Consider the following 12,547-nt stretch of genomic DNA (forward strand, 5'->3'; position numbering starts at 1 on the left):
CAGTAATCTATGATCTTAAGGAAACAAAGAGAAGGCAGTCAAACAATAGTGCAGTGATAAAGCAGAGTCCTAGTTCCTCCTCAAGTGCTATACATAATAATATATCTTTTGAGTTCTACAGGAACTAAGGCCCCAACCCAGGTGGAGGATGGAATGATGAAGCTGACCCTCCTGAATTCAATCAACTAAAGCTTGGACTCTGTCCACCTTTGCCCCAATTCTATGCTGAATTCTCCTCTGCTCCAGCCCTTTCATGAATATGCATGTATTCTAAGCTTCCCCAGTTTTGCTGTTCAGGGAAACACTGCTTCCGGAAAGATCCCCAGAGTTCTCCTTACTTGCTACAAGTAATAATAAATCGTTCTCTTGATCTTTGGCTAGGTTGTGTCTTTTGGCTCAACACCAACCAAGAATCCAGTTTTCTTTTCAGGTTACAACTCCACTTGTGATGCTAAATGCCATATCCTGCAACAAAAAATGTTTCCCCACATTTTACACACTCAAAAAAAAAAAGTCAACAGCTAACATTGATATTCTATCTGCTAGTTTTGATGAATGTAAATTCCACTGCAAGCTTTAACTTTAGCTACAGCCTAAAACATTAGCTGATATATATAAAAGGAAACTTGTTTTAGTCCAGTTTAAAAGTAGAGCATTTTCATTTCATCATCAGCTTCCCCTCTATTTCCTGTGTTATCAGATGTTAGAGAGCGAGCCAGCAATCTGTTTATGAAACTGGCAACTTGGCAGACAAAATATGCACGTTCAACCCACATTCTTTTAAATGAAAGCCTAGTATGGGTCTAATCTTGAAAGATTGATAAGGAAGATACACAAATGCAGAAGGTACAAACCCAGGGGAGAAAACAATCAAGGAATTCCCAAAAGCACTAAGCCAGTTCTAGAGGTCTCTTCTGAACACTTCAGATTTCTTCTTTTCAACGCTCTCCTTCAAAAGGACGCACTCAACTTAATTTCTGCTACTAATGATCCATGCACACCCCCATGGAGTTAACAATTCAAGTTACTAGCTGGCCTCTATAATGGCATACCTGGTTCTTTTCTGGGATAGGCTGTCATATCTGGTACATGTTTAAGTATGGACACAGCGAAAAAAAAAATGCACTCAGTAGACGCTGTCTTACTCTGAATCAGTTTGATGAGTTTCTGTTCAGACACATCCTGACTATGCAACCATAAGGCATGGAAACAGCTGATGAGCCACATGGCACCAGCAGCACAGGCTCCCTAAGAAGGATGCTCACAGGAAGGATATCTTTTTCTCCAACTAGGACCTTCAAAATGGGCTCAAGAATAAGGAAAATGGCAACAATCCATGGATGTACCCACCGAGCCACTCATCCATCCACTACCATTTACTGAGCACAAAACATCTGTCAGTGAAGACAAGTATTTTCTTTAAAAACATAAATACAGTGAAAGTAAAACAGTCTCCAAATGGCTTTTTCCCCTAGAGAAAAGGCAACTTTATCGATTATTAATTTTGTTCATTTTTTCTGTGTCTTAGAAAATCAACTGACCACTGTTCACATCTAAATTTTACCAAACTGGCTAATTGAACAAGTTTTCTGCCCAGAAGTCTATATGACAAGCCTGCCATGGTTTCAATAATTTCTCCAGTGAGCAGATAAAGAGTTTACAGCATGAATCATCCTATTTCCTCAGCCATCTCAGACACGCTCTCAGTCATGTGAATGGCAATGGAAACTAAATTGAAAAACTGTGAAAACATCCTGCAAAAATAGGGAAGTTAACAGAGCCATTTTGTCATGCACATTTGCCCCCATTTCCCTTGCGCCCATTATCTTCCTGCAAGCCACAGCCACGTAGCTACACATCCACAACAAACAATATATATAAAGCGTGAAATACATGCATTCCTTCAGTCCCACACAGATAATGGCATACTGCTATGTTCTTCTAAGACTGAATTTAGGCTAATGTCCATAAACAGGAAGCTATTTTTATGTCATTTAAAGTTCTATCTAAATTCTGTTGGAAAGGATAACTTGTTAGCTGAAATAATATACAATACCTTGATGGGATTTTGAAAAATATTAGATTGAGAACAATGAAATGTAAGATATTTAAAATTATATGTGGTTGGAACCATGGAATTTCATGACTTTAAAGGTCTGAGATGTCAATCTGTGCACCTCCCGGCATTTCAACAAGGACAAGAACAGGTCCAGGGTGGCCAGGTGACTTGCCAAGGTGGCACAGCCAGTTGGTGTCAAAGTCTGTGAAATATACACCCACATTCTCTTACTTCTTGTCACAAGACTGAAGTAACCTAAGGAGACATCAATCTAAATTCCACAAGAGTCAAATTCCATTTGAGAAGAATAAAACTCTGACTCAGTGATAAGTGGCTGCTCCCTCTTTTCAAGCAGAACCCACATGGAGTGACTGATGAGACAGTCATTACAGCAATAACCCCTTACCCAGATCAATCTAACGAAGCTGAGAAAAAGGCCAAGGAGTTTGCACAAAGGAATTTAACCTGAAACTCAACCTACTAAGAGTAGTTGGGTATTAGTCCAACTCCTTCCTCTAGGTTCATAAAATCCCCATGACCCCATCAGTTTTCTCTTTTAAAATCTCAAAGAGTAAAAATTAGCATCATAGAAAAATTAAAACACTGGAGAAATGTCTAAAGTAAAAAGTTAAAAATGTCCTCCATCCACCAAAAGGCAACCACTATCAACAATTCTTTGTGTATCCTTGCAGTGAAAAAGTTCTTAAACCAGTATAAAATACATAGATACATATACACTGGCAAAATATATATAAATGCTGCTCTATACATACTTGTAAAACTTAGACAGATGAGTAAGTAGACAGGGAGGTAAACAGACAGACAGAAGCACCCTGGTTAGTTTCTGCCTTCACACAGGTTGCCAGGAGTCCAGTCTCACTAGTATATATGATAAACTGGTCATCCCAAGGACAGAAACACTGTTGTTAATCAAAGTTAATTTTGTCTTACCCAATGCTATACTTGCAGAGCCTGGGAACATAGCTAAATAGCTGACAAAATATAGAAAGGGACAAAGAAAGGGAAGGAATGAGGAAGAAAAGCTAGAAAGAGGAATGAGGAAGGAAAGAAAACAATGAATAGATGTTCCCTACAGACTAGCACATGACAGATGCTCATTCAATAATTGCTGAATGACTGAATAAATCAATTTTAAAAAAACCAGGACAAACATTTCTAAAAACATATATGACATTTCATGCATTAAAATATTAACAGATATGGTCCCCAGTTCTCTAAGAAGCATCACTCTTGATCTACACTGTCTAATATGATAGCTACTGGCCACATGTGGCTATTGAACAGTTAAAATGTGTGCTCTATGTGTAAAACACATGCCAGATTTCAGAGATTTAGTATGAGGAAAAGGATAGAAAACATTTCATTAATAATTTTACATTGGTTATAGGTTGAAATTTTAGATTTATTGGGCTAAGTAAACCACATTATTGAAATTTACTCACTTGTTTCTTTTTATTCTAGTATTTTTTTTTTTTTTTACTCTGGCTACTAGAAAACTTGAAATTTCACATGTAGCTTGTGTTATACATTTTTGGAGATGAACCGAAATCCCATGGACAGAGGAGCCTGGTAGGCTGCAGTCCATGGGGTTGCTAAGAGTCCAACACGACTGAGCGACTTCACTTTCACTTTTCACTTTCTTGCATTGGAGAAGGAAATGGCAACCCACTCGTGTTCTTGCCTGGAGAATCCCAGGGACGGGGGAGCCTGGTGGGCTGCAGTCTATGGGGTCACACAGAGTCAAACACAACTGAAGCGACTTAGCAGCAGCAGAGGGATGGGATGGGGAGGGAGGTGGGAGGGGGGTTCAAGATGGGGAACAAATATACACCCGGGGCAGATTCATGTCAATGTATGGCAAAACCAATACAATAATGTAAAGTAATTAGCCTCCAATTAAAATAAATTTTTTTAAAAAAGGAAAAAAAAAAACCACCTAAGAAAGCAAGGAAAAAAAAAGAAATTTCACATGTAGCTTGTGTTATACATTTTTTGAATAGTGCTGGTTTAGAACGCAGAGACTATTATAGCAATGACTATATCTGGCTTCCCTGCTCTGTTCCAGCACCTAGCACAGGGCCTTGAGAATGGAAGGCTCACTGTAATGTCTGGATAAGAAAATAGTTAGGCCTTGGACTACAAGACAGGAGGGCTTGACCTGATCCTGGTCTAATGGAACAACAGCTGTGTGAACCTACCAGGCCTTGTTTTCCTCACCTTTAAAATGGTGATGATAATAATGTCTGCCTTATAAGAAAATGCAATGCAGGAGACCCAGGTTCAATCCCTGGGTTGGGAATGGAGAAGAGAATGGCTACCCACTCCAGTATTCTTGCCTGGAGAATCCCATGGACAGAGGAGCCTGACAGGCTACCGTCCATGCGGTCGAAAAGAATTGGACACGACTGAGCAACGAACACTACAAGAAAACAGCACGGACCAAATGAGATAATGTTTACAAAATGACTTTGAAGGGGTAAAACAGATGTCAGATCGCTCCTCCATTCTAGCATTCTCCTCTAGCAATAATCTCAGGAGAAGTGAGTTACAAAAACTACAGAAACAACAGGGTAAGAAACCAACCGATAAAATTCCTACATCTGATATTTCCATTCTGGCCTGCATTAGACAATTTACACAAAAACAGGTGCAAACTTGAGATTCTCACACTAGTGGAAACTTCAGCATTCATCACTCCCTTTTCACTGCACCTCACCAACCACAGTTGACAAAGCGACTTGCAGATATTTTCCTTGAGGGACCACAGAAAGTCTAACTGGGAGCAGAAGGCTGTCTCTGGGTGGATTTTGAAGCATCAGGGTGGCCAATTCCACAACGCCACCTGGGCCCACAGCTCTGTGGGAAATTCGCACAGATCCATGGGCACAGAAATCTATCATGGGCATTAGTCCTCGTTGATTGTTTTTAGGTGTAGGTAGGAGGAAGCATCTAGTTCTCTGAGGTGGTCAGGGTACCTGGCAAGGGAAATCCAAAGGACCTTTGGCCATGTTGCAGCTTTTTAGTGACACTGGGACAGATTTTACCATCCCAGCTGGGCATCTTCTCTCCAAATCAAAGATTATTTCAAAAGGGAAGACTGTGTGAAGGCAACATATTTCTGCAAGGGTCATTTAAGGAGGAACCTTAAGTGTGGACTAAACCACAGAAGAGAGAGAGCAAACCCAACAAACCAAGGCCACAAGGCGGGAGGACAGCAGAACCAAACTTGACTATTTCAAGAGGCCCCAGATCAGATTCTCCCCTCAGTCTCTGCAAGGCAACATAGAAGCCCCAGAAGCCATCACGGACTTACCATCAGCAAGGCTTCCACAGCAAGGAGAGCAAGGAGGGTGCAGTCACTTCCCCTTTGCTGGGAGGGTCTGTCTCTCTTCCCCTGTCTGAAAGCTGCTGCCTGTGACGTGGAAGTGAGCTGTGACCTGGCCAGGCCCTAAGCCCCTGGGAACACTGCCCCGTGACCTGCCCTGTGACAGCCCACAAGGCCTGAGTTGCTGCCAGCTCCTCCAACCAGAAAACCAATGGACAGGGCTGCAGGCATGGAGCAGAGTCTCCAGAGCATGGCTGCAGAGCATAACCCACTGTGGAGTCTTTTTGAAATTCATTTTGTCTGAACCAACTTCTGAGATTCTCGTTCAGTCAGTCTAGGGTAAGGCGGGGACACCAGCATGTTAAACAAATTGGGGGGTAATGCCAATATCCAGTCTGACTTAAGATCCTGTGGTCTAGAGAACTCAGTCCTTAATCCTCACTGTCCTTAATCCTTTCTCTTTCCCAGGCTTTCTTCCTGCTTCTTGTCTCCATGCGGAAGAGGAGGATGTGAGGGAGAGGCTTAGGAGTAAGCAAGACAAAGCAGAGCATGAGTCTGACGGCCCTGTGTTTCCATGTGAGCTGCTCCCAGTCCTCATGCAAGTTATTGAACCTTGCTGAACCTCAGTTTTCTCATCTGTGAACTGGTGGTAAAACCATCTACCCACTCAGGGGTGTGGGGCGGGGGGCTGGGGAATAAATAACCATGAAATGACGAATATATTATACACAGCAACTGTCACAGCATCACTTTAGTGTTAGCTCTTTCCATGAGGAGAAGGAGTGGTTCAGGGCAGTTCTCCACATGAGTATCTTTGCAAGAGAAGTTGCAAACGTAAATCACTGACTTAGGCATAAAGGGAAAGAAAAATAAGCAGATAAACTGCAACAACAAAAACCCACAGTAAGGGCCCATGAATTCAGGACACATGGGGGAGTGGGGAGATGCGCAGAGCAGGTGAGCACCATCTGTAGGAGCTCTGCGGAGACCGGCTAAGGAAATCCACAGAGATTGACAAAGAGTTAGGCATGAAGCTGTGTGGAGATTTACTGCGACATTATTATTTTTTTAATTGGAAATAGCCTACAGGTGTATTTTTCATTTTCTTTTTTTCAACATTATGATAAACATACGTTACAGTTGACCTCTGAACAACATGGGTTTAACTGCACTGACAAGTTATGCTCAGATTTCATTTTCAATAAAAATGATCAACTACATGATCCCCTGTTGGTTCAATCCATAACTGCAGAACCACAGATACCAAGGGCCTGTGTGGGACTTGAGCATCCATGGATGTTCTACATGGGTCCTGGCAACAATCCCCCACCAATACCAAAGGATGACTCAAAGATTTTTGCTTACATGGGTGGGGGCAGGGGAGTCAGTGCCCCTAACCCACATGTTGTTCCAGGGTCAATTGTATTTTATTTCAGAAAAGAAAATGTTCCTTTTTAAATCTGGGAGAAGACTTTGGAATCCATCTGATTAGCTAAAATTATTTGTATCTCAATTGTTTTCCTTTTAAACTCCAGTTTAACAATCAGGTTAGAATACTAATATCAACAAAGGAAGGCCAGATGTGGACATATCCCTCTAAATTTTCCCCATGTGAAAAAGGCAAAATTCATTATGATTCTGGGCATGAGAAGCACAAAGGGCATGAGAAAAGATAGGGGAGGTAAAGAGAAAATAGATATAAGAAAGCAGACAAGATCTCCAGCGTAATACTGAATAATACTGGAAGAATTGGTTCAGTGCTTCCCTTCCCCCTGAACACATACAAACACACACACACACACACAAATATGGACACACTAAATTATGAGAACTTTTGAAATAAAACTCAGTGTTACCCATCAAGACCTCTCCCACACAGACTAACAGAATCTATTTTTACATTCCAATGAGATTTGCAATAAAGAATAGAGAGCCTGAAAAAAAAAAATAGAGCGCCTATAAAAAGAGGAAATAATTTCTGCACTGTACCTGAGTTTTTCTCACTTCCTTATTTTAAAATAATCACCTAACAAATGCAAACAATTCAGAACAATAGTACAGTCTTCTATGTCCTGGGTATATAACCCTGCAAACATTTTGGAACTAAACTGAATTGGTTAAAAGGTTCTGGGTAATTTGCCATCTATTTAGAAAACTCACAATGATATCTTACAGTGCTGGGGTGCTGGAAGAAACCTTCCAAATCATCTGGTCCAACCCCATCATTTTACAGATGAAGGCCTTGGGAAATAAACTGGCTGTTACAACGCACTGAAGACTCTTTAATTAAAGCATTTGCTCAGTTTTAAGGTGACTGACAAATTTGGAGAGAGGGGGTAGGAAATAAAACCTCCCAAACATTTTTAGTGGCATAGTAATTATGATCAACACGCCTGTTAAATGAAGAAGCAGTAAGGACTGTGATGGAAGTATACCCCTACTCCGATATCAGGACCATTTACATCTGGAAAACTGCGAGGTTGAAAGCTGTCAGAGCTAACATATTGAATCTGTGAGTCAAGGACCAGGAAGAGAACCCAAGAGCCCTAGCCTGAAGTCTACTGGCCTAAGCAACAAACACTGGTCTTATTTTATACGTAAACACTGGTCCAGGAGTCAACCTTATGAGACAGTGCCTTCATTTCCAGAAAAGTAGAGATCTGAGAAAATGATCCAGGCATAACAGAAGTACAAGACAACTGACTTGACAAAGGAAGGGTGACTTGGACCTTAGCTCAGTTTTCAGCAGACCCCTAACCAGCAGCATCAGCATCACCCAGTTGCTTGTTAGAAATGCAGAATCTTGGGTCCCATCCAGACTCATAGAGTAAGAATCTGTATACTGACAAGAATCCCAGGTCCTCCCACCCTCATTAAAATTTGAGAAGTACTTACTTAGATAACACAGCAGGAGGAGAAGGGGACCACAGAGAATGAGATGGCTGGATGGCATCCCCGACTCAATGGAGGTGGGTTTGAGTGAACTCTGGGAGTTGGTGATGGATAGGGAGGCCTGGCGTGCTGTGATTCATGGGGTCACAAAGAGCTGGACACAACTGAACGACTGAACTGAACTGAACTGAACCTCACTCAGGGCTTCGCTGGTGGCTCAGTGGTAAAATACCTGCCTGCTAATGCAGATGGAGAAGGCAATGGCACCCCACTGCAGTACTCTTGCCTGGAAAATCCCATGAACGGAGGAGCCTGGTGGGCTGCAGTCCATGGGGTCGCTAAGAGTCGGACACGACTAAGAGACTTCACTTTCACTTTTCACTTTCATGCATTGGAGAAGGGAATGGCAACCCACTCCAGTGTTCTTGCCTGGAGAATCCCAGGGACGGGGGAGCCTGGTGGGCTGCCGTCTATGGGGTCGCACAGAGTCGGACACGACTGAAGCGACTTAGCAGCAGCAGCTGCCAATGCAGAAAATGTGGGTTTAATCCCTCGGTTGGGAAGATGCCCTGGAGGAGGGCATGGAAACCCACTCCAGTATTCTTGCCTGGGAAATCCCATGGACAGAAGAACCTAGTGGGTTACAGTAAATGGGGTGGCAAAAGAGTTAGACACGAACAACAACCACCACAATCGATCCAAAGTTTCTGGAATAATTACCTCTATTACCAGTTCTATTCTCTAAAGCTTTTGATTGTTAAGCCTTACTTTAAATTTTAAGTGGTCTAAAATTTAGCCTAAATTTTAAATGGTCTCAATGAATATCTTACTAAATAGTATTATTTGTTGACAAAAATTCAACTAAGTATCAAGTTAAGAGGACAAAAAGAATTTTGTTTGAGCCATACCATATATTATAACCTAGCAAGTAGATTCTCAGAAAGCTCTAAGAACTCTCCTACCTGCTAGAAGTCAAAGGCACAGTCACAAACATTTTTGAGACAAAGGATTGTACATCAAAATGACATACTGATGTTTTACATAAAGTTCATCAAGGATACATGTTCCAGGTAGGCACAGACAAAGTGAGCAACAAGTCATCATGACCCTGTACAAAGCTGGGAAAGAACACTATTATTTTAAGTTACATTGTTAGTGTCAGAAGAAAGAAAAAATTGATCTTTACGGTCGAGCGGGCACTCCCATTCCTGAGAAGCTCAGGCTAACGTGGGTCAATGTGCAATGTGGATGCACACTGCACATGGGGGAAGGGAGGGGAAGTCCAAACACACAGAGAGAGTTTGATGTTTAATTTTTTCTTGCCCTGCCTTAAAATAAAAATTTTATTTCATCACGTTTTCTCACAAAATACATTAAAATTTTAAAAAAAGTATATAAATATTCTTGTTTACTGTTTTCAAAGGTTACATAGATTATGAATTGAAATCTTTTTTCCTGCTATTTTCTGTTGGGGTTATAGTAGGAATATGACAAATATTTCTTCAGTTGGGAATTAGAAACCCCAGGGAGATCTGGTGAAGGAGGAAGGCTGGATTCAGTATAGACATGTTTCCCTAGCAAAAAAAAAAACCCAGAAACTTAAGGTAAGAGAATTTTATGATCAAAAGATTGTGACAGTCACATGGTCTAACTATGGTTCCAAAGCTGAATTCCTTTTACAACACACATGCAGCCTCTGCTTGCACATTCCAGGTGATGTGGAACTCACTACCTCCAAAGGCCACCCATCCCATCTTTGCACACTTCAGTTGCTTCAGTTGTTAGAAAGATGCCTGAAATGTGTCTCCCTGTAGCTTTCAGTAGCTCTACAATCAGTAACCCCACAATTATTGTCTTTACCATTAGTGCATCCCCATTATCAATTTTCCATTATGTTTCCCACTGGAATTGTTTTAACAGAGAAAGTCTAAGAAAAAGTTTCATGTATTTATTTCTGATAGGACTGGGGCTTGTACTAGTACAGCTTGTACTAGTGGGCTGTATGGAAATTTTATTTTTTACTGTTATTTTGAAGTATCTTAGGAAAACCTCATGTGTACAAGAGGGATATTAAAATAAATTATCACAAGTTACAGAGACTATAACTAAGGACATACTCATACCAGAAACATAGTATAGGGATAATATGATCCTTAAACGCTGTTTTAGTCTAAGCTTCCTGGGAGTCAAAGCAGGTATGAAATAGGACAAGATGGTGGTGCTTCAGAAGTATTTGAGATTCTCTGGCCTAAGGGACTCATAGGTTTCAGCCCTGGAAAGTGTCTTAGATCAAGTGTAAGCCCGCCTCTTTAAGAGAAGGAAATGTTAGTGTTAGATGCTCAGTCGTGTCTGACTCTTTGTGACCCCATGGACCTGCCAGGCTCCTCTGTCCATGAAATTCTCTAGGCAAGAACACTGGAGTGGGTAGCTAATTCCCTTCTCCAGGGGATCTTCCTAACCCAGGAATCAAACTCAAGTCTCCTGCATTGCAGACAGATTCTTTACTGTCTCAGCCATCAGGGAAGTCCCACAAAAAAGGAAACTGAAACCCAAAGAGGCTACATAAATTGCCCAATATTGGGCATCCAGTTAGCATTGGAGCCAGGCAATAGAGTGTCGTTACTCATTTTTGCTACGTTCGACTTTGAGTCTTCCGTTTGTTAAGAAAGCTTGTTTAGCACAAAAATCAGAGACATAGCCCTCCATTACTGGGCCAACTGAGGGTGATGGCTATGGACATTCCCAAAGCAAACCTAAGCCATTCTAGCCTCCCCACACAGAGACCTCAAATCCACAAATTCACAAATCTAATATCAGATAAGAAAGTGACATTGGAGGCATAAGCCATACTCTCTCATACTGTTTTCTATAACTCCATCTGTCCCTACATATCCATTGATTCTGAACCACACAGATTTTCCACTAAGCATCTGGTTTTAATCTCCCATTTAAAACATCTCTTTCTGATGAGAGGTTATTTGCTTTCAGGACAGAAATACCGCTGTGAAACATGTCATTCCTTCTGAAACACTTGAAGCTAAGGGCTCATAGAACACTGAGCCAGAGTCATTAGTGAAAAGTAAAATATTATAAACAATCAATTTATCTAGGCATCTGAACATCAGACAGAGCCAAACAATAGTCAAGAGAATCCCTTTTACCATCTGTTTTAAAACACAATACCACTGTAGTATTTGAAAGAACAGTCTGCTAGTGCACACGCCATGAGGCCAGTACAGTAACAACACAACCATGGTGTGCAGAATGATGGAAAGGTGGGTCACAGCAGTCTGCCCACCAGATCATAAGCTCACGTTAAGCAGTGACAGAAGCTCATCCTCTGCAACAACCAGTTGCATCTCACTTCTCTGGAAGTTTCAGCAGACCCCTCAAACCAATGAAGTACAATCGTGCAAGTATGAATTATGCATTTTTTTTTCTATCCTTGTGTCCTTCTGAAGTAAAGATAAGCAAACTCTGGAAAAATCCAGGTCCCAGGAGTTTCAAGTGAGACATCTTCTACACTCACACTTGTCATTTATATTACAGAATGGCCTGGGATCCTACTGTGTTAGGTCACCTGGTCATATTTATTGGTTTGGAGCAGGCCATTCCTGGGATAAAAGCGTCTAGGAACTCTACTAGCTTTTTAAGGTCACTAAGAATTTGTGAATTCTTGATTCACAAATCAAACGACATGGGATGGATGAGTCAATTTTTAATGCCCAAGGCACACCAGGGATAATTGAGCATAGTTACATCGCTCCATTATTTTCCAGGTTTCTTTGCCGGCATCAGGTGTATAAGAGCGCAAATGGCAAGACAATAGAAGATAAACACATAGCTTGCTCATAGCCCACAGTGAAGCAAAAATAGAAATCAAAAAGAGGAAGAAAAGCTGTGACACGCATCCATCCCAGAGCACATCTTCCGGTACTGCTAATCGGAGCATTTGTCATACTTCCTGGGGCCACTGAAGTCATTAGTCCCGGCAGAGAGGCTTGGAATTCTCCCATTTTAAAAGGAGAAACAAGGCAAAGGACAGAAGCTAGGCTGGTGGGAAATAGAGAAAGGAGGTGCTTCTCTACAACCATGTTACCCAAAAGTGACACCTTCTCAACCAAAATCTTAAGGGCACCTGGTGATAAAAAATGGAAGTGGCTTGCAACAGGGAGGCTGGAAGTCATAGTCCTCCCATCCCCAGCAAACTAAGTCTCAGCCTCCCACCCCCACTGCCCTCTAGGCTGGAG

The 12,547-nt window shown here is 41.6% G+C and overlaps 1 protein-coding gene across 6 annotated transcripts in view; it reads right to left on the reverse strand.

Moving 5' to 3' along the window:
- Nucleotides 1-12,547, reverse strand: part of PIK3AP1 (phosphoinositide-3-kinase adaptor protein 1) — a 132,459-nt gene that overhangs the window by 109,864 nt on the left and 10,048 nt on the right. Inside the window, exon 1 of one of the 6 annotated variants that reach the window (XM_088842219.1) lies at nt 5,394-5,481. The exons of the other annotated variants lie outside the window; for them this stretch is intronic. The gene's annotated coding sequence lies outside the window, so the exon portion shown is untranslated. Of the gene's footprint in view, nt 1-5,393; nt 5,482-12,547 lie in introns of those variants that run through there. 6 annotated transcript variants of the gene reach the window in all.

Source organism: Moschus berezovskii, chromosome 12 (genome assembly GCF_049115385.1).
Source record: "Moschus berezovskii isolate FMDL1 chromosome 12, NW_MosBer_1.0, whole genome shotgun sequence".
NCBI classification, from domain to species: Eukaryota; Metazoa; Chordata; class Mammalia; order Artiodactyla; family Moschidae; genus Moschus; species Moschus berezovskii.